The sequence below is a fragment of the Podarcis cretensis genome (assembly GCF_951804945.1).
Source record: "Podarcis cretensis genome assembly, chromosome: 7".
Lineage (NCBI taxonomy): Eukaryota > Metazoa > Chordata > Lepidosauria > Squamata > Lacertidae > Podarcis > Podarcis cretensis.
Genome location: NC_137176.1, coordinates 83,852,666 through 83,871,971, shown reverse-complemented (window position 1 = coordinate 83,871,971; position 19,306 = coordinate 83,852,666). Strand labels below are relative to the sequence as shown.

Genomic DNA, 19,306 nt, shown 5'->3' with positions numbered 1-19,306 from the left:
GTTTAGATTTTCACCCAGGTTCTTGCCAAATCAAGGTCTACTCAGAGAAGAGGCTCTGTTAGAATGGTTTGCAGAGACAAACAAACAGCATGGAGGGAACTAGAGAAGGACGTTCGTTGGGTTGACCTTGGATCAGTCCCTGTCTCCCAACCTGACCTACCTCACAAGGTTATTGTGCAAGTGGGGGCATTATCATTATTATTGAATTTGTTATTTGCTTTATCTTGTTTGGGACAACTCAAAGCTCCTTACAACCAGATAAAGCTGAATTCCACACAGGTAGGGTAGAACACACATTGTTGTTGCTTAGTCATTTAGTCAGGTCCGACTCTCCGTGACCCCATGGACCAGAGCACGCCAGGCACTCCTGTCTTCCAATCTGCCTCCCGCAGATTGGTCAAACTCATGCTGGTAGCTGTCCAACCATCTCATCCTCTGTCGTCCCCTTCTCCTTGTGCCCTCCACCTTTCCCAACATCAGGGTCTTTTCCATGGAGTCTTCTCTTCTCATGAGGTGGCCAAAGTATTGGAGCCTCAGCTTCACGATCTGTTCCAGTGAGCACTCAGGGCTGATTTCCTTCAGAATGGATAGAACACACATACTAATAATAATAGGAATGATTGGGGAGCTAGGAAGGATGGAGAGGGATGGGCAAAGTGGAGTGGTGGGGGTGAAGGAATACCCCTCTGGCTTTTTCAATCAGAACTGTGAATCAAATAAGACAGAGCAGAAAGGCCATCTCCATTAAAACACGACAAGAGATTTTTACACCTGCCGACACTGTGAAAAGCCTTTGGGTAATCAATAAATAATAGATGAGCTGGTTTATTCATGGCAATATACTCTTTTATGATCTATGTAATAGGGAGGAGAGAGGGGGAATTGCTTCTCTTCACCAGACAAATCCCCTATCCTGTTTTGATGTCTATGGACGGAGACAGAGGGAGGCAGATACTCACATACTTCCTCTCCCCTTTAAGCCTCCAGTTTTTGTGAGTTTAACGTCCATGGCAGCCACTCGTGTCCTGCCGGCAGGGCCCCTGTGCCTTTAAGAGCGGCAGGGCCGGCAGGAATGTTGGCAGCAAAGGACAGGGCGAGGCAATCATCAGCTCCTTGGGGGAAAAGTTGTACATGTAGGTGAATGCCTTTTATTTCCAAACAGGTATTCCCATTTGCCCACACAGGTAGCAGCATTGAATGATGACAATAGTCTTGCTGTCCATCAGTTCTCTATCTCTGCTCTGCCTTTGCCTGCCACTCTCAAACTCCCTTTTCCTTCTCCCCTCTTTCTCTCTCACATGCACTTTCAATCTTTCTCACACTTCCTTTTGCTCTTTTTGACCCCATCCCTCTTTCACTTTCACGTTCCACATGCATTGGATTTGAACTGCTTTTATACGACAGTTTTATATATTAGCTATATACATATGCACCAATGCTACTGTCAATTGCTTGGAGATGCTCCATAGCAAGTGCTCCATGAATGGAATAAAACAAAATAAATACAAACATTCCTGTGTAAATCCATCTTGTTATATTCCACCTACCCAAACCTTGTGTCCTTGGCTGAGCCACCTCTCTGCCTTTTCCATGCCCCAGGTGTACGTGCATGGGATTTGAAATCATTTTTAATAGGTGACATAGGCGACAGTTTCATATTTGTTTTCAGACCTATTTAGATGCAGCTTAAGACAGGACCAGTCTCTTAAGCCATTTACAAAGAGATAGCAAATACTACCACACACCATACAGTGGTACCTCGGGTTACATACGCTTCAGGTTACATACATGACTCCGCTAACCCAGAAATAATACCTCGGGTTAAGAACTTTGCTTCAGGATGAGAACAGAAATTGCGCAGTGGCGGCACGGCAGCAGCGGGAGGCCCCATTAGCTAAAGTGGTGCTTCAGGTTAAGAACGGACCTCCGGAACGAATTAAGTACGTAACCAGAGGTACCACTGTATATTGGAACCATAAAATCTCAAGCAACTAAAAACATAGCAGCAGACTTTTGACAAACCAGGGAAGTGATTCAGCAGCCTGACCATCAAATACAGGGAAGGTAGATGGAGGATTAGAGAAACAGGTGTGGTTTCGCTATTGTTTATAGATATATATTGTTAATGTTGATCGTTTGGTGATGTTTCATAGCAAGTGATTCATGAATGGAATTAAATAAAATGAGTGCAAATATTTATATATGAAAATCCATCTTGCTATATTCCACATACCCACATCCTGTGTCATAGGCGTAGCCAGGATTTTTGTTAGGGAGGTCACAACCTCAGATTTGTATTAGTTTGTATTTACTGGGGGGGGGATAGCTGCCCCCCCCCCCCAGTCCTCTGCTCTGAGCCGTCGCTCTCGCACGGTCTCCATTACCTCTCACGCCCATCTCATTGCTAAACTCTAGCCTTCCCCAGCCTCCTGCCTACAATATTCCAACTCCACCTTCTTTCTCTCTGTATCTTTCTTCAGTTCTCAAAACTCTTCTCTCCCGCACAGCACCCAACGCCGGCACATCGGCAATGCAACGCGCAGCGGCGGCGCTCTTATCAGTTTCACTGGGCATTGCCACGACTTTCCCGGGGAATCCTCTTGCCCCCAACTCCGTATTGAGACTCCGCCAAGGAGCGGGATTCCAGGGGGATCTGGCACCCGACTAAATCGCCCGAGGCGAAGGAGAAGGGAGAAGTCTCTTGCCCTCGCGCGGGGCACAACCCACTGTTTTCAGCCTTTGCGAAAACCGACCAGGGGGCTTCTCCGGGGCTGCTTTGGAAACAAGACGGCTGTTGCGACGGCGCTGCCAGACGGGAACTTTGGCAAACTGGACTCTCGCTCTCTTGAGGACTGGATTATCATCCAGCTGCTAGTTTTAGAAGGCCGGGGAGGGGGAGAGAGAGCAACTTGTAACTCCACCCTTCGCTCTCCACACATGGCCGAGGAATAAATTAAACCGGGCACGGGAACCCTCCCCTCTCACACGTGCCAGAAACCTGCTGAGTCCCACATGGGCCGTATTTATTTCTGCCTGGCGCAAAGCCCCCTTTAACTCGTTCCACATTCTCTCTCTCCTGCCAGATCAGCCGAGGGCTCTGCTCGGTCGATGTTTTAAAAGCACCGACACACACACACGCCCTCCCGCTGTCCTTCTCTCTCGGTCCCTGCCTGCCTGCGAGCGAGGAGGAGCCTGCGCTGCGCCCCTCGCCTGTGCGTTTTTGCGCGCTCGCTCTCTCGACGTCTGTCTGCCTCCCTCTCCCATCCACGTGGCTTTCTCGGGGAGGGAGCGCTATATTAGGAAGGGAGGAAGGAAGAAGCCGAGGCAGCGCTGGGAGAGTGCATTGTTGCTGTTGCTGCCGCCCGGGGAACGAGAGCGAGGGGAGGAGAGCAGAGCAAGAGGATCCCCCTCCTTGCCTAGGATTGGGGAGGTGCCTCCGTCGTGGCTCGGCGGCGGCGGGTACTTTGGAAGGACAAAGGAGGAGCAGGAGGAGAAGGCGGCGTGCAAAGGCGATGAGAGCTGCCGGGAAGCAGCAGAAGCAGCGACAGCGGCGCCAGCAGCCTCTCCGGACGCGGTGAGTGCCCGGCGGCATTGCGCGCCAGGGATCTCTCCTTCCCGGATCCGCTGAGAAAGAAGGAGAGGCGGGGAAAGGGACTCTCGCATCGGCGGGGCGAAGGTAGAGGAGTAGAATTGGCGACGGGGTCGGGGGTGTGTGTTTGTGTATCTCCGGGCTTAAAAGGAGCTGTGTCCACCGGTTGAGGCGGGATCTGTTTCTGGAGAGGGGAGATCTCCAAGCCGGAATGGGTCCCGCGTCTCGGGGCGTAGCAGGGACGTGATGTAGCGGAGTGGAGTGGGGATCTCTTCCTATGAACCAGGATTTTTAAGAGAGACGGGAAGTGGGGGCTCAGCTCGCCGAGAGAGGGGTGTGCCTGCCTGTGTGTGTGTATGTCTCAAAAAGGGCTAACGGGAAGGGGAGAGGCGACCTTTTCGTCCTCCGGACTCGGCCCAACGGGACAAGCGCGCTCCATCGACTCCTCGACCCCCCAAGAAAGGATCTCCGCGCCCGGCGCGCAGACTCGGGGCGCGGTGTCGGAGGAAGACGCCGACTCTTCCCGGCGGAGTTGTGGCCTCAGCCGGGCAGTCTCGTCCCCCTAGAGCTGCCCACTCGCCTCTCTCCCCCTAGGTTTAAAACAGCAGCCGCGCGAGGCGTGGGTGGGTTGGCGAGCAAGTCGCTTTCCAGTCTTCCCCTGGGTCCGGCCTCTCCGTCTGCCGCCCCCCCCCCTCTCTCTCTCTCTCGGCTTAGCCCTTCAGGGGGTTTGGGGAAGGGGGTTGGCTGTTTGCCGCCCCCGCCTGGTGGCCGGCGAGCCCGGAGTCCGAGCGGCGCCTCGGCGCCTTCCTTTCCTTTCTCCCCTTCTCTTTTACTTCTAGAGAAAGTAGCGGGGTGCGCAAGGCGTGTGTGTGCAGAGGGGGAGATCCTTGCCCTTGGATAGGGAGCGAGGGGCCGGGGATCTCTCTCTCCAGAGATGTTGGTTTGGAGAAGGGGTGAGGGGCGCAGAGTTGCAAACTTCGCCCGTCCGGTTTCCGAAAAGGCTGCGGTGGGGAAAGGAAGTTAACTTTGCGCTGGCTGCGGAAACGCGGCGAGGCGATCCGTTTTGTGGAAGCGACCCTGTTGACGCAGGAAGCGAGCTCCGCCACGTGTTTCTACTTTGAAGACTTTCTGCAACTCCAGCGCTAAGTTCCCCGCCCCCGGCTGCAGAAATAGGTCCGGAGCGGGGAGATAAGCCCTGGGAGATCTGGCTTTGAACCCCACTCCCCCAGCCATGAAACTCACTGCGTGGCCTTGGGCTGGTCACCATCTGTTAGCTTAACCTGCCTCACAGGGTTGTTGTGAGGTTGAGATGAGGGGAGGAGAACCGTGTACTCAACCTTGAAATAATAATAATAAATAAGTACGTTGTGTCTCAGCCTGCCTTGAAACCAGCCCCTCACCTCCTCAGGTGGCCCTTTGGTCCCTGGGCTTTACCTTCTGCTCCTGATGTGTGGTGGTGCTGTGGGTTAAACCACAGAGCCTAGGGCTTGCCGATCAGAAGGTGAGCGGTTCGAATCCCCACGACGGGGTGAGCTCCCGTTGCTCAGTCCCTGCTCCTGCCAACCTAGCAGTTCAAAAAAAGTGCAAGTAGATAAATAGGTACCGCTCCGGCGGGAAGGTAAACGGCGTTTCCATGCGCTGCTCTGGTTCACCACATGACCCGGAAGCTGTACGCCGGCTGCCTCGGCCAATAAAGCAAGATGAGCACCACAACCCCAGAGTCGTCCACAACTGGACCTAATGGTCAGGGGTACCTTTACCTTTACCTGATGTGTGGTAGGTAAAACCATTTGGTGGTGCATAGTTTGTTGCCGTCAGAATTATACTTGCAGTTGCCACCCTATGGGCTTGCTTCGCAAGACGAAAATGTCTTGCGAGTTCCTGCGGGTTTTTTTCCCTTTCCCCCCCCCCCTTTTCCTAAGCCCTAAGCCGCTTATCAGCTGATCCGCTAAAAGCCGCTAAACCGCTAATAGCGCTAATCCGCTAAGCTGTCAATGGGCTTGCTTCGCAAGACGAAAAAACCGCTATACGAAGAGCCTCACGGAACGGATTAATTTCGTCTTGCGAGGCACCACTGTATATTTTTTAAAATAATAATAATAATAATAATAAATATAAATATATGGGCCCACCAATATTTTATTAAAGTTGTCACCCCTATCGAGTAGTAAATCTGAAGTGTGTGGGGTGTTAGGGCAGGGGTAGTACCTTTGGTACTATGATGCCCCTTCTGAGGTAGTTCAACCACCTTTGGTCCCTACCCTGCGCTCAGTTCTCACCTGTGGCTCCTAGAGGCTGTCAACATGCGACAGAGGCCACACCCAGGAAACGGCTTCAGCTGCCCAGCTAAAGGAGGTGAGGGCAGCCGATGGGTCTCAAACCCTCAGTGAGTTAGGGGCTTCCCCTACATGAGAAGACAGGCTCTGGTAGATTGAGCGAATGAGACCAAAAGTGGGGCCAGCGGTCAGGAAGGGGGTTTCTGCACGTGCTGTAGAGGGAAGTGAGGGGCACATGGGGCTCGTCCACCTGTGAAGGAAGCCCATCTAGGAGAAGGAAATCTCTGATCCTAAGCCTCCATTGCATTTGCGGGACATCTTCGGGAGAAGAAAAGGCTGAGGAACAAACCCTACACAAATCATAGAATCATAGAGTTGGAAGAGACCACAAGGGCCATCGAGTCCAACCCCCTGCCAAGCAGGAAACACCATCAGAGCACTCCTGACATATGGTTGTCAAGCCTCTGCTTAAAGACCTCCAAAGAAGGAGACTCCACCACATTCCTTGGCAGCAAATTCCACTGTTGAACAGCTCTTACTGTCAGGAAGTTCTTCCTAATGTTTAGGTGGAATCTTCTTTCTTGTAGTTTGGATCCATTGCTCCGTGTCCGCTGCTCTGGAGCAGCAGAAAACAACCTTTCTCCCTCCTCTATGTGACAACCTTTGATATATTTGAACATGGCTATCATATCACCCCTTAACCTCCTCTTCTCCAGGCTAAACATGCCCAGCTCCCTTAGCCGTTCCTCATAAGGCATCGTTTCCAGGCCTTTGACCATTTTGGTTGCCCTCCTCTGGACACATTCCAGTTTGTCAGTGTCCTTCTTGAATCCGGATTGGAGTCCCCAAGACGGTGGGATGGTGCCTTGTACTCTGCCTGCTGGCACCTCCTGCAGCCAAGCTGGTGCCAAACATCTTGCTCTGCTTTCCTTTGGACCCCATCAGTGAGGCCAAGAGGGGGCTCTTGTCTGGGCAGCCCAGCCCCTCCATAAATTAAGCTTGCATAAAGCTCTGCCACATCCAGACCCCATTCAAGACCAGGGCTGCTGGCTGAGCTGGCCCAAGCCTGTCAGAGGGAAAGCAAGTTGTTAAAACAAGTGTTGGTGGCACTGTGGTCTAAACCACAGAGCCTAGGACTTGCCGATCAGAAGGTCGGCGGTTCGAATCCCTGCAACGGGGTGAGCTCCCGTTGCTGGGTCCCAGCTCCTGCCAACCTAGCAGTTCGAAAGCACGTCAAAGTGCAAGTAGATAAATAGGTACCACTCCAGAGGGAAGGTAAATGGCGTTTCCGTGAGTTGCTCTGGTTTCGCCAGAAGTGGCTTAGTTACGCTGGCCACATGACCCAGAAGCTGTGTGCGGACAAACGCCGGCTACCTTGGCCAGTAAAGCGAGATGAATGCCGCAACCTCAGAGTCGTCCGCGACTGGACCTAATGGTCAGGGGTACCTTTACCTTAACCCTTGTTCCTGGTCACATTGAGCTGAGCAGAGTTGAGATCCAGTTTAAGTCCCTTCTGCCTGGTCCTGCCCCATCCATGCCCTCCCTTTTTTGGATTTACAGCAGCGTTGCCTCAACCAGTTTCAGTTTATAGCCAGGATGAGAGCAACTTACAAGGTAAAAACAAGCGTATCTGCAGCTGAGCTGGGAATCTTCTGGCAGATGCAGATCTTCAGAGTACTCCCTAAGAAAGTGATATTTGGTATCTGGAGCTTTTGCTATCAGATGTTCACCCCAGTTTCTTTCCCTAATGCCCTCATAGTGAGCAATAACTGTTGCAAGTGGAAATATACAGAGTTTTTAAAAGAGGTACAAAAATTGGAAGTGTGTTAGGAAACGAAGTGCAGCTTCCGTGAGGGGTGGTTCCGCCCCAACACTATAAAAAAAGTCTACAAATACTAACTTGAGAATCCTGTGTTGTCCTGAAATCATATATTCACATTTAGAGGTTGCAGCTGTGTCTATTGGGTAGGCACTCCCATTTTTTTCTTGCTACAAAGACTTAGATTTTCTTAGCCCAGTGGGGGGAAATATTATTCAAGATTTATTTGTTAGGAATAGCACATCAGAGATGTGTCTGTATGTTCATGGAACACCAATATGTCCAAGCAGAAATATTCTCCCTATGTTATTTTTTTTTTTTAAAGATTTTTATTAATTTCCAATTTTTTAACAGAAACAAAAAACAACAAAAAGAACAGACAAACAGACAAACAAAAAACTCATATTTTCATAACCTTATTTTCATAACCCTCTTTTCCCGGACTTCCCCATACCTTTCCCTTTTTGCATCCTTAGTTTAGTACCATTATTCAGCAACCTATCTTGCCCAATTAAATATAAATTTGTCCTCTTTCTCTATTCCACCCTTAATTTTAAACCCAGTTATCGCTGCAATTCTACGTCTTCTTTTCCCTCAGCATTTTAACACTCCTCAGTTTTATAATAATTCTTAAGATACATCTTAAATTTCTTCCAATCTTCTTCCACAGTCTCTCTCTCTTGGTCGCGGATTCTGCCGGTCATTTCTGCCAGTCCCATAAAGTCAATCACTTTCGCCTGCCATTCCTCCAGCGTGGGTAGCTCTTGTGTCAATATTCTCCTTATGTTAGAAGTGGACTTAATGGCATTGCTAAGTTTTAATAAGACCTGATCTTTAAGAAATGGTACCTGAGCGCTTCCCACTCCTCTGCCCTCCCTGTCCCTTTTGCCTTGTGTGTTGTGTTCTTTTTAAAACCAGAAAACCGAGGGCAGGGGCCGTCTTGTTTTAAATTGCTTGTTTGTAAGACACTCTGGGATGCTTTTAAATAAATAAATGGTCATCTCATTTTTTTAAAAAAACAAACGACTCCAACCTAACTTTGCGTTAAGGCAGGGGGAGAAGTGTAACTAGAAAACCTGCTGTACAGGGATCCTCCTGGACATAATTACTTCTCGGGTATTTATGCTTACTAAATAGAGCAGTTTAAAAAGAAAAGAAATCTAGTCTACTAGTGGTTCAATATTGCCTAACCTTGGGATATGTGTATTTGTGGTCCAGGGGTGAGAAAATCAAGATCTTATGATAATTCTCTAGACAGCAATGTGATTTTTTTAAAAAAATGTTGCCCTGGTATGCTTTGAAACAAATAAGGTTGGTCAGTGTTATGGGAGAGGCCCTATTGCCTAATGGTTAGCTCTGTGGAAATTGTTTCCCATTTGGTTGTGTATTTTTTTTTTTGATGTGGTTTATTTCTTGTTTATGACTTTTGTAATTATGTAAATCTTGTTATGCTGTAAGCAGCCTTGAACATTGTTTTTTAACTGTGGAAAGGTGGCATACAAATAAAAAATGATGATGATGATGATGATGATGAAGAACTAGGACTGGAGAACCCCAGGTTCAAATCACTACTCACTGCGTCAGTCATTCTCTCTGTTTAACCTACTTCACTGCACTGTTGTAATGTATAGTATTGTTTGTGAGTTCATGAAGAAGTTCTGAACTTAGGGCTCTTCAATTCACATTTCTAGGGAATTTATTTTTTTTTACATATAAGTCTTCAGTTCCCCCTTGAAGCTCTTGTTCACATCTGATATTCAGCATATTTGTAAAACAAAAGATCAGTTTCCTGGCCAGTGCAGATCTCATACTGGAGATTATTCATTCTGAGCAGCTGAAAACTTGATGTTCTCCTCCTCTTTTCGCATGCATGAATTTTGAGACAAACCCTTTCAGTGCAAAAGCATTGCTCTTAGCTAGTTTCACTTCTTGCTGCTAGTTCTAAGAATTTGTCCGGATAAGAAGTAGACACAGCCCTGCTGACAGTAACGTTACAAGGAAGGAGATTCCGACGAAGCACCAGGAAGAGCTTTCTGACAGTAAGAGCTGTCCACCTCCCTTGGGAGATGGTGGACTCACCTCCCTTGGAGGTTTTTAAGCAGCGGTTGGGTGGTCCTCTGTCATTCTTGCTTCAGTTGAGAATCCTGCAATGCAGGGGGTTGGGCTGGATGACCCTCTATGATTCTAACATCCTTTTCTTACACGGGATCAATGTAATTATAGCGATGGGATTTGACATTCAGTTGAAATGAGCTGCTTGATGCTTCCTGTGTGGGACAACATCCTGATCTCCTGATCATGTGCAGAGTGCCTTTCCAGTCCTGCAGCCAGGCCTTGCACACCTGGGATTGTGGAGAATGCAAAGAGGGTGTAATTGCTTTGGAAGACCTACGTTGGCTCCCAATAACATTTCCAAGCACAATTCAAAGTGTTGGTGTTGACCTTTAAAGCCCTAAACGGCCTCGGCCCAGTATACCTGAAGGAGCATCTCCACCCCCATCGTTCTGCCCGGACGCTGAGGTCCAGCTCTGAGGGCCTTCTGGCAGTTCCCTCGCTGCGAGAAGCCAAGTTACAGGGAACCAGGCAGAGGGCCTTCTTGGTAGTGGCACCCGCCCTGTAGAACGCCCTCCCATCAGATGTCAAAGAGATAAACAATTATTTGACATTTAGAAGACATCTGAAGGCAGCCCTGTTCAGGGAAGTTTTTAATGTGTGACATTTTGAAGTATTTTTAATCTTTGTTGGAAGCCGCCCAGAGTGGCTGGGGAAACCCAGCCAGATGGGCGGGGTACAAATAATAAATTATTATTACTATATTATTATTTGGGCACCTGCTGTTTTTCTCAACTGCTGCCCAGTCTGTCCAGCTGGGGCCCATTGCTTCAGCATGCTCTCTGTGCGCAGAAGTTCCCAGGATCAAGTCCCAGCAACTCCTGATAGGAGTGAGAAAGTCTCTTGCTTGAAACCCTGCCAGTCACTGTAGACAGGACCGAGCTATCTGGACCAATGGTCTTACTTCTGTATAAGGCAGCTTCAGTCAGTAAATCGGCACACTTCTGGGTTTGTGCAGAGCTCTTGACTGTTTCCCTGAAAGACGGTGGCAGACGGGTGAGCTCTGATAAGTGGTGGAACTCATCCCATGTGCAGAGACTGTAAAAGCGGCAAAGTAAACGGCACCAAACATGGAAGGAGGTCCCCCGCTCCCTTTGAAGTACAGCCATCCTTTTCCTCCGAAACGACAAGTTTCAGCTGACGGTCTAGGAAGCAGCTCTCCCTTCTTATTAAGTCCCTTTTTAATACGGCAATTAAGATTGGAAATCGCTGGCAGATTGGGCTCTGGTCTCACCGAGCAGATGGTCTCTCCAGTGTTCGTAGCCGCTGATAAATTAATCAAGGGGCTTCTCAGGTTTAGGCTGCCATCAGCATCCCTCTTCCCGTCTCAACTTGGCCGAGAGCTCTATAGCCACAGGAGCCCATCACTGGGTACCACGGGCTAAATATGCATCTGTTTTGGCCTGGAGGCTTTGTGCGTCTTGATCAGAGGGATGCTGGATAATGAACGCGGTTTGATTATTAGGTTTGCCTCTCCTCTGTTCGGAACGCATGCCGAGCAAATCTTCGGAGGCGATGGGAATCTGCCGAATGTGAGCTCCCCCATCCTCGGCTATGGGCTGTATTAGTGGGTGTTATGGAGCAGCTGCAAAGCACACTGCCCCTTGTAGGCTGATGGCTGCATTTTTCTTTTGATAGGCTGCTGGGTCGGGAGACTTCAGGCTTCCTGATAAGAGGGCCATTCTGAACTCCCTACAGCAAAGAGTTCGCCCACCCTCAAAGGAGCCTGCTGCACTGATGTTTAGCTAGAAACCTCTTCCTTACAAGTTCATAGAACCATAGAATGGTTGAGTTGGTGACCAGAGAATTTGCGCCTGTCCATTGGGGGGATATAGGAAGCCCGGAACACATATTTTTTAGATATCCCTTTTACAATGAGGCATGTAGAGAAACCATTGACCCCCCTGATGGTGAGGCTTACTGACCTCCTGGTAAAGCAAAAATTTGATCTTCTCCTGTTAGGCAAAGACCACAAGACAACCCGGATTGTCGCCAGATTCTGCACACAGATCTGTAGGCACAGACCATCCCTCGATTCAATCTAGTTTGTTAAGAAAATTCCTAAGCCCGGACCCACGGGCGACTTTGAGTCATTTCTCTTAGGTAGTCTATTTTAAAGTTTTTATGTTTTTATATGCCTATCGGACTTTTAAACATAAAATCTACGGTTGTATATTGTTTTAAATGTTTGTTTTGCTATTGGGATTGTAGTTCCATATGTGTTTCTCAAGCTGGTCTTTGACCGTAATAAATTTCATGCTTATGTTCATGGTTGAGTTGGAAGGGACCAGGAGGGACATCTAGTCCAGCCCCCTGCAAAGCAGAAATCATTTGTTCAACGTGGGGCTCAAGATGAAGGGTCTCATGCCCCACAATTTTACCTATTGGTTCTTGTCCTTCCCTTTGGAGCACAGAATTTACAGCTACAGAATTCGATCAGTACTGTTATCCCCATATTCTAGATGTGAGAACTAAGGTGGAAAGGGAGAAAACATGGCAAAGATGACATTTGAGTAGGGGTTCTTCTTCCTGGTTCACAGATGGCTACTAGCATATGGTCAAATTCTAAAATTCCATGTGAGGGCAATACCAAAATATGGTCAAATTCCAAAATTCCACGTGAGGGCAATACCTTTACTAAGCCAACCAAACTATTACACATCAGTGTACGGTGGACCCTCGAGTTATGTACAGCTCTGGATGCGTAACTTTCAGGTTGCGAACATGGCAAACCTGGAAGTGTATACTTCCGGGTTTCGCCCCACGCACATGTGCAAAAGCGGTGCCTCCAGTTACAGACTTTTCAGGTTAAATACGGACCCCCGGAACGAATTTAAGTGCTTTTGAGTGCTACCGATCTCTTGCATCAGGCTAGATGGTAAAAGAAAAAGGAGAGGGGAAAACCCAAGGGGATGTTAGAGGAAAATTGGCTGGTTGCAGACCATGATTCTGCGTCTTCAAGCAGAAGGTGGGAGGAGATAACAAGACTTTCAAATGAGGCTCTTTTTTTATTCTTCACAAGAATGAGATTGCACCAAGGCCTACTGCAGTGCTGTGCTGAAAATTCCAATCCATTCGTCATCAGTTCAGGAGTAAACAAAGTGCGTCTGAAATTTTGGTGAGCTTCTCGTGGCTTTCATTGTGCTTACGTAACTTTTGCAAGTGTCCCTTTGGGAGTTTTGCAAGTCATCTCTGCAATGGTCTGCACTTTGAAGCCTTCCTGGGTGCCCTTGATTCAGCTGAGGCCCAGGGGGAAGATTGCCAGGCGACAACTCCTGTCATGAGATTTTCTCAGATCCAGAAGGTTAGAGTGCTAGAGAGAATAGTTTGTATGTGGAGGAGAAATACCCACGCCACCTGCAAGGTAGCCTCAAAACCCCCAAATCAGAGAAATTCTAAAGAAACTCTCAAGTGTTCTATGAACGAGGCAGTAAAACGGGAACCCGCTTTTGCTGGGGAAGCAAACTTGAAAAGTTGGAGGACAAGCTCTTGCACAACACTAGCCTACTGGGAAGCAGCATTTGAAATTTGCCAGGTGCATTTTGCACCTGGCTATCAGCCAGTTGTGACCAAATGAAGTTGCCAGGATGGTGCCTGACGTCTCCGTCATGTGGAGGTGCGTGACTGGGGACCCTTGGATCTGGGCTGTTTTCACACACTAGCAACACATCCTGTAGAATTCTACCCATGGTATTTTATCTGCACAATCGGAACGAATTTCAGGAACCAAAAAGTATCTAAAACATGGCTTTTGAGCTACCTGGCCCCCAAATGGCAACTAGACATTCCATTTTGGTGACTGTAACCCTGGTTTAAGGAGCCATTTGGAACCTATCGCTGCTGGGAAGGAGAAACCCAACCAGGGCCGTCTTAAGCATATCCAACACCATGGTGCAAAGATCTCTCCGGCACCCCCGCCCCGGCAACTCCAAAACAAGGGAGGGGGTGGTGGAAAACGTTCTCTGCCTCCCCGATCCCCGGTGTGGTGGAGGCAATCAAGCAGGGAAATGTCCTGGCGGACATGCTCTCTGGTGTCGGGGCACCCGGGAAGGCTGCGCACTGCCTTTTGCCATGCAGCAGGAGGACGACAACGACCGGGAGCAGGGCCGTCTTTAGCAGATGCCGAGGCCTGGGAGGGAAGCTGTGCGCTGCTTCCTTCCTAAGCCTCTGCGGGGATCACTCTCCTCCTGCAGAGGCTTGGGAAGGAAGCTGCACACCCGCCAGCCATATAGTAGGCGGGGCACAGCTGGTGGGCTTGCAGGGAAAGGGGAGGCTGTCGGCAAAGCTGTGCAGCTCCTCCACTTGTTAGGGTGCCTCTGAGAGGCCGGCGCCCTGGTGCAATGAACCACTAAGAGCAATGGAAAAGATGGCTCTGAACCCAACCATGGTTATTTCCTCTTCCCTAGAACTACAAAAATGGGACACGGGTGGCGCTGTGGGTTAAACCACAGAGCCTAGGACTTGCCGATCAGAAGGTCGGCGGTTCGAATCCCCGCAACGGGGTGAGCTCCCGTTGCTTGGTCCCTGCTCCTGCCCACCTAGCAGTTCAAAAGCACGTCAAAGTGCAAGTAGATAAATAGGTACCACTCCAGTGGGAAGGTAAACGGTGTTTCCGTGCACTGCTCTGGTTCGCCAGAAGCGGCTTAGTCATGCTGGCCACATGACCCGGAAACTGTACGCCGGCTCCATTGGCCAATAAAGCGAGATGAGCGCTGCAACCCCAGAGTCAGTCACGACTGGACCTAATGGTCAGGGGTCCCTTTACCTTTACCTAGAACTACAAAAAGCAGTGGCTATCCAAGTTCGTCTCCATCATTAAAAGGAACTCCCCAGATTCTCAAAAGAAGGAAAATGAGAGAAACTACATCAGGGGTAGCTAATGAGTTCTTTGCCTGCAAACTCCATCATCTCTGGCCATTGTGCGCATTGGCTTTGAGTTGTTGACTGATGGGAGTTGTGGTCCAACAATATCCAGAGTGGACATGTTGGCTACCCCACATCTAGGCAGTCCTTGCACTGAAAGAGGTGGAGAGAAATTTTACGCGGGGTGCTAACTCAGTGATGGGGAACCTGCAGCCTTCCAGATGATGGACTCCAGATCTTGTCAGTCCTCAGGTGACATGGCTAATGGTCAGGGATGCTGGGAGTTGTAGTTCAGCAACATTTAGCTACAGGTTCCCCATTCCTCTGCTAGATAAAAATAATAAGGGTCAAACTGTCAGGTTTTGAAGTGGGTGCTGAAGAACAGCTCGACTAAGGTCACACCCACACCACACATTTAAACCACTCATGGAAAGTAATGGGAACTGTAGTTTGTTCAGGGTGCTAATCACCCAGAGCCCAGAGCAAACTGCAGTTCCCGTGGAACGTGTTTTTGGAAGTGTGGAAAGTTTTAGGTGGGACAACTGGCACATTATCTTTTGTGCCGTGTTGGAAGCGATCACTTTCAAAAAGCGCCCCGGTGAGTTAGGCTTCCCATGTCCTGATCCGCATTTAATCTGATTTCAATCTCATTAACTTCAACAGCATACAGGAGAGTAGCAGATCAAGCAAAAGCTCTGCTTGACTTCATTGCCCTTAATGCTGAAGAAACCCAAGTACTTTGGTCTAATGGGATCTCTGAACACTTGAAATACTTGTTCCTCAGTTTTCACAATCTAGACCAGAAACAATGCATTCAAGTGTTCTGGGAAGCAAAAACTCCCCAGCCTTTAAGTGTCCACATGCCACACTCACATTTTATTTCCTTGATGGGAAAAAAAAGTTGATTCAACATGGATTTTGACCCCAAGGCATCAATTTCTCTCTCTGTTTTGCCAATTTATAACACACACACCCTGTCTCCTGTCACCACCACACTCACTGTCATAGGTCCTACTAATTTAGAAAGAATAAATCTGACACACTGGGGTCAGACCTGGACTATACAAGATAGGACCTTCTCTGAGTGCCCTTCTATAGGTGGTCTGGATTTGGCAGTGCCAGAATGAGTCTTTTCAGTTGTTGGTCCTTGTGGAAAGCTTTCCCCTGGGAAGCTCGCCCATAGCTGTCAATGTTTCCCTTTTTAAAATGGAAATTCCCTTATTCTGAATAGGATTCCTTGCAAGAAAAGGGAAAAGTTGACAGCTATGAGCTCGCCTGGCACAATCTTTCTCTATATTTAGGCCTTAGGCCAGGGGTAGGCAACCTAAGGCCTGGGGGCCGGATTCGGCCCAGTCGCTTTCTCAGTCTGGCCCACGGACGTCCAGGAATCAGCGTGTTTTTACATGAGTAGAATATGTGCTTTTATTTAAAATGCATCTCTGGGTTATTTGTGGGGCATAGGAATTCGTTCATTTCCCCCCCAAAATACAGTGGCACCTTGGGTTAAGAACTTAATTCGTTCTGGAGGTCCGTTCTTAACCTGAAACTGTTCTTAACCTGAGGTACCACTTTAGCTAATAGGGCTGCCACACTTCCGCCACTGCGCGATTTCTGTTCTCATCCTGAAGCAAAGTTCTTAACCCGAGGTACTATTTCTGAGTTAGTGGAGTCTGTAACCTGAAGCGTCTGTAACCCGAGGGACCACTGTATAGTCTGGCCCACCACATGGTCTGAGGGACGGTGGACCGGCCCACGGCTGAAAAAGGTTGCTGACCCCTGCCTTAGGCAAACGGTTTCCCTTTTCCCTGGGATTTTGTCCCTCAGTCTGAAATCTATCAAGTACCTGTGGTTGATTTTAGTGGGACAGATCATGTAAGTCCTGTGTTTAATTTTGCATGGATGTCTGCTTTTAGGTTTGGATGCCCGTCCGTGAATTATATTTCTTTATCCCTTCTTCCTTCACCTTCCCCTCCCTACTCTCTCTCCTGGGAGTTAGGTGTGAGTGGGAGGGAAATCCCACCAATACAAAGGGGCGAGTCTTCCAGGAATCGGCTCTGGTATGTGGGGAGCTGGTGCCAGCACAGGAGATTAAGTCCATGGGAAGCTATTTGTGGAACTTTTCCTAGTACCCACAATGGCTTAATTATAGAATTCTCAAGTTGGAGGGGATCCCGTGGGTCATCTAGTCCAGTGTTTCCCAACCTTGGGCCTCCAGCTGTTTTTGGACTACAATTCCCATCATCCCTTGCCACTGGTCTTGCTAGTCAGGGATGATGGGAGTTGTAGTTCAAAAACAGCTGGAGGCCCAAGGTTGGGAAACACTGATCTACTCCAATCCCTTGCAATGCATCAATCTCAACTAATGCATCCACGGCAGATGGCCACCCAACCTCTGCTTAAAAACCTCCAAGGAAGGAGAAGTCCACCACCTTGCGAAGGAGTCCTTTCCACGGTCAACCATCTCTCGTGAAAAAATATCTTAAGGCTGATGTCACAGAATTGCAGAGTTAGAAGGGACCACCCGTGGGTTAACCCCCTGCAAGGCAGGAATTTCAACAGGCTGTTACCCCATCCAATTTGAAACCATACCAGACCCTGCTTAGCTTTGCAAACGTGTTAGCAGTTTTATTGCTGCACCACTGGGAGAAAGTCGGTGTCCAGAAACATGTGCATGTGAGACTTTATAGCATAGGACGGAGATATTTTAACATGGTGTGGGATCTTGAAAGCAGGAGGCATCTCGAATGGGAACTGTGAAATTCCAGGAAGTGATAAAACCATGAGGCGAGTGATTTATCTGTCCATTCACCACCAGCCCTCCGACCAGGCTTGAGTCCTCTCAACACCATCGTTCCAATGCGATTTTAGAATGGGGAACAATTTTAGAATTATAACCATAACTGCATCCAAAAGTTAGGCAGATCTAAGATGTTCTACAGTTCTTCCAGTAGAAAAGGGAAGAGCTACTTCTGTGGTCCTACACGAGTGTTTGCCTCTAGGTAGCTCAATCCTTATTTAAGATGCCGTGATATATCAATATATTGCAATGTTTAGCTGGTGATATATTGCGACGTTAAAAACCAGATATTGCCCAGCCCTGATGTCTTGATAGATTCCCATCAGCTCCGTGGCCGCAGGTCAGGGATGATGGGAGTTGCATCTGTTCCCGCATCTGTGCTGTGTCCACTTCATATGTAGATCTCAACACACTCCAGAGGGAACATATTAAGAACATGGGAAGAGCCTGCTGGATCACATCAGTGGCCCATCTAGTCCAATATCCTGTTCCCACAGTGGCAAACCAGGATTTGAGCACAAGAATTACCGTATTTTTCACTCCATAAGACACATTTTTTTCTTCCTTAAAAGTAAGGGGAAATGTCTATGTGTCTTAGGGAGTGAATGAGTGGTTCCTGGAGCTGAATTGCCCAGGGGCAAAAAACAGATCATGCTTTATTTTTTGAAAGAGGGAAGTGGGTGTTGAAACAAAGCCGCTGATTGTTTGCTGATCGGGGAGAGAGATAAGGGATGCTAGAGATAAAGGAGGCTGCCTGGTAAAGGTAAAGGTAAAGACAGCAAACTTGCAAAGGGGGGAAACAAGAAGACTAAAGCAATAAGGAGAGAAATTATAAGAAAAGGAGGAGCAAAAAAACTGCTCCAGCTAAGGAAAAGACACTAAGGCAAACAAGAGGGAAAGGAATGTTGAAAGGAAACAGCTGGGAGCAGAAGAGAGATAAGGGACGCTACTGGAGGCTGCCTGGGAGGGGGGAGGTAAAAGCCCATGGATCCTCAGTATTTTTGCATTGGGTCACCCCAAATTCACCATCAGATCACATAGCATGTCCATGGCTACAGCCTGCACCAAAAAAATCACGCACCCACTGTTCCGTGGGGCTGCAATGGTGCAAAAATGTGGTACCAAAGCACGGATCCACATGGATCCTCAGGATTTTTGCATTGGGTCACCCCAAATTCACTATCAGATCACATGTCTGTGGCCACAGCATGAAGCACAAAAACCATATATCCATTGTTTCATTCAGAATATTTTTTTTCCTTCTTGTTTTCCTCCTCTAAAAACTAGGTGCGTCTTATGGAGCAAAAAATACGCTATACCCCCTCCTCTGATTTCCAGCAACTGGTATTCAGAGAAGCATTGCTGCCTCAAATTGTGGAGGCGGAGAGTAGCCACTGACAGCCCTCTTCCCCCACAAGCTTGTCCCAATCTTCTTGTAGGGCATCCTAGTTGCTAACCACCACTGTCTCCTGTGGTACTGAGTTCCATAGTTTAACTATGCTGTGTGATGGGCTGGTGGTCCCATGGCATTAGGGTGAATACAGTGGTACCTCAGGTTAAGTACTTAATTCGTTCCAGAGGTCTTACTTTACTTTATTATTATTACGGCTATTAGCCAATAAAATATGTACATAACCGTTCTTAACCTGAAATTGTTCTTAACCTGAGGTATCACTTTAGCTAATGGGGCCTCCTGCTGCCACCACGCAATTTCTGTTCTCATCCTGAAGCAAAGTTCTTAACCCAAGGTACTATTTCTGGGTTAGCGGAGTCTGTAACCTGAAGCGTCTGTAACCCGAGGTACCACTGTATAGGGAAAAAAGGGTGACATGAATCGAAAGTTTCAGAGG

The 19,306-nt window shown here is 48.3% G+C and overlaps 1 protein-coding gene across 2 annotated transcripts in view; it reads left to right on the top strand.

The window, feature by feature from the left end:
* The first annotated feature begins 3,135 nt into the window (after positions 1-3,135).
* Positions 3,136-19,306, top strand: part of ST3GAL1 (ST3 beta-galactoside alpha-2,3-sialyltransferase 1) — a 121,114-nt gene continuing 104,943 nt past the window's right edge. The window contains exon 1 of one of the 2 annotated variants that reach the window (XM_079984467.1): positions 3,136-3,574. The gene's annotated coding sequence lies outside the window, so the exon portion shown is untranslated. Of the gene's footprint in view, positions 3,677-19,306 lie in introns of both variants that reach the window. The other variant, XM_079984468.1, reaches the window with a different exon arrangement.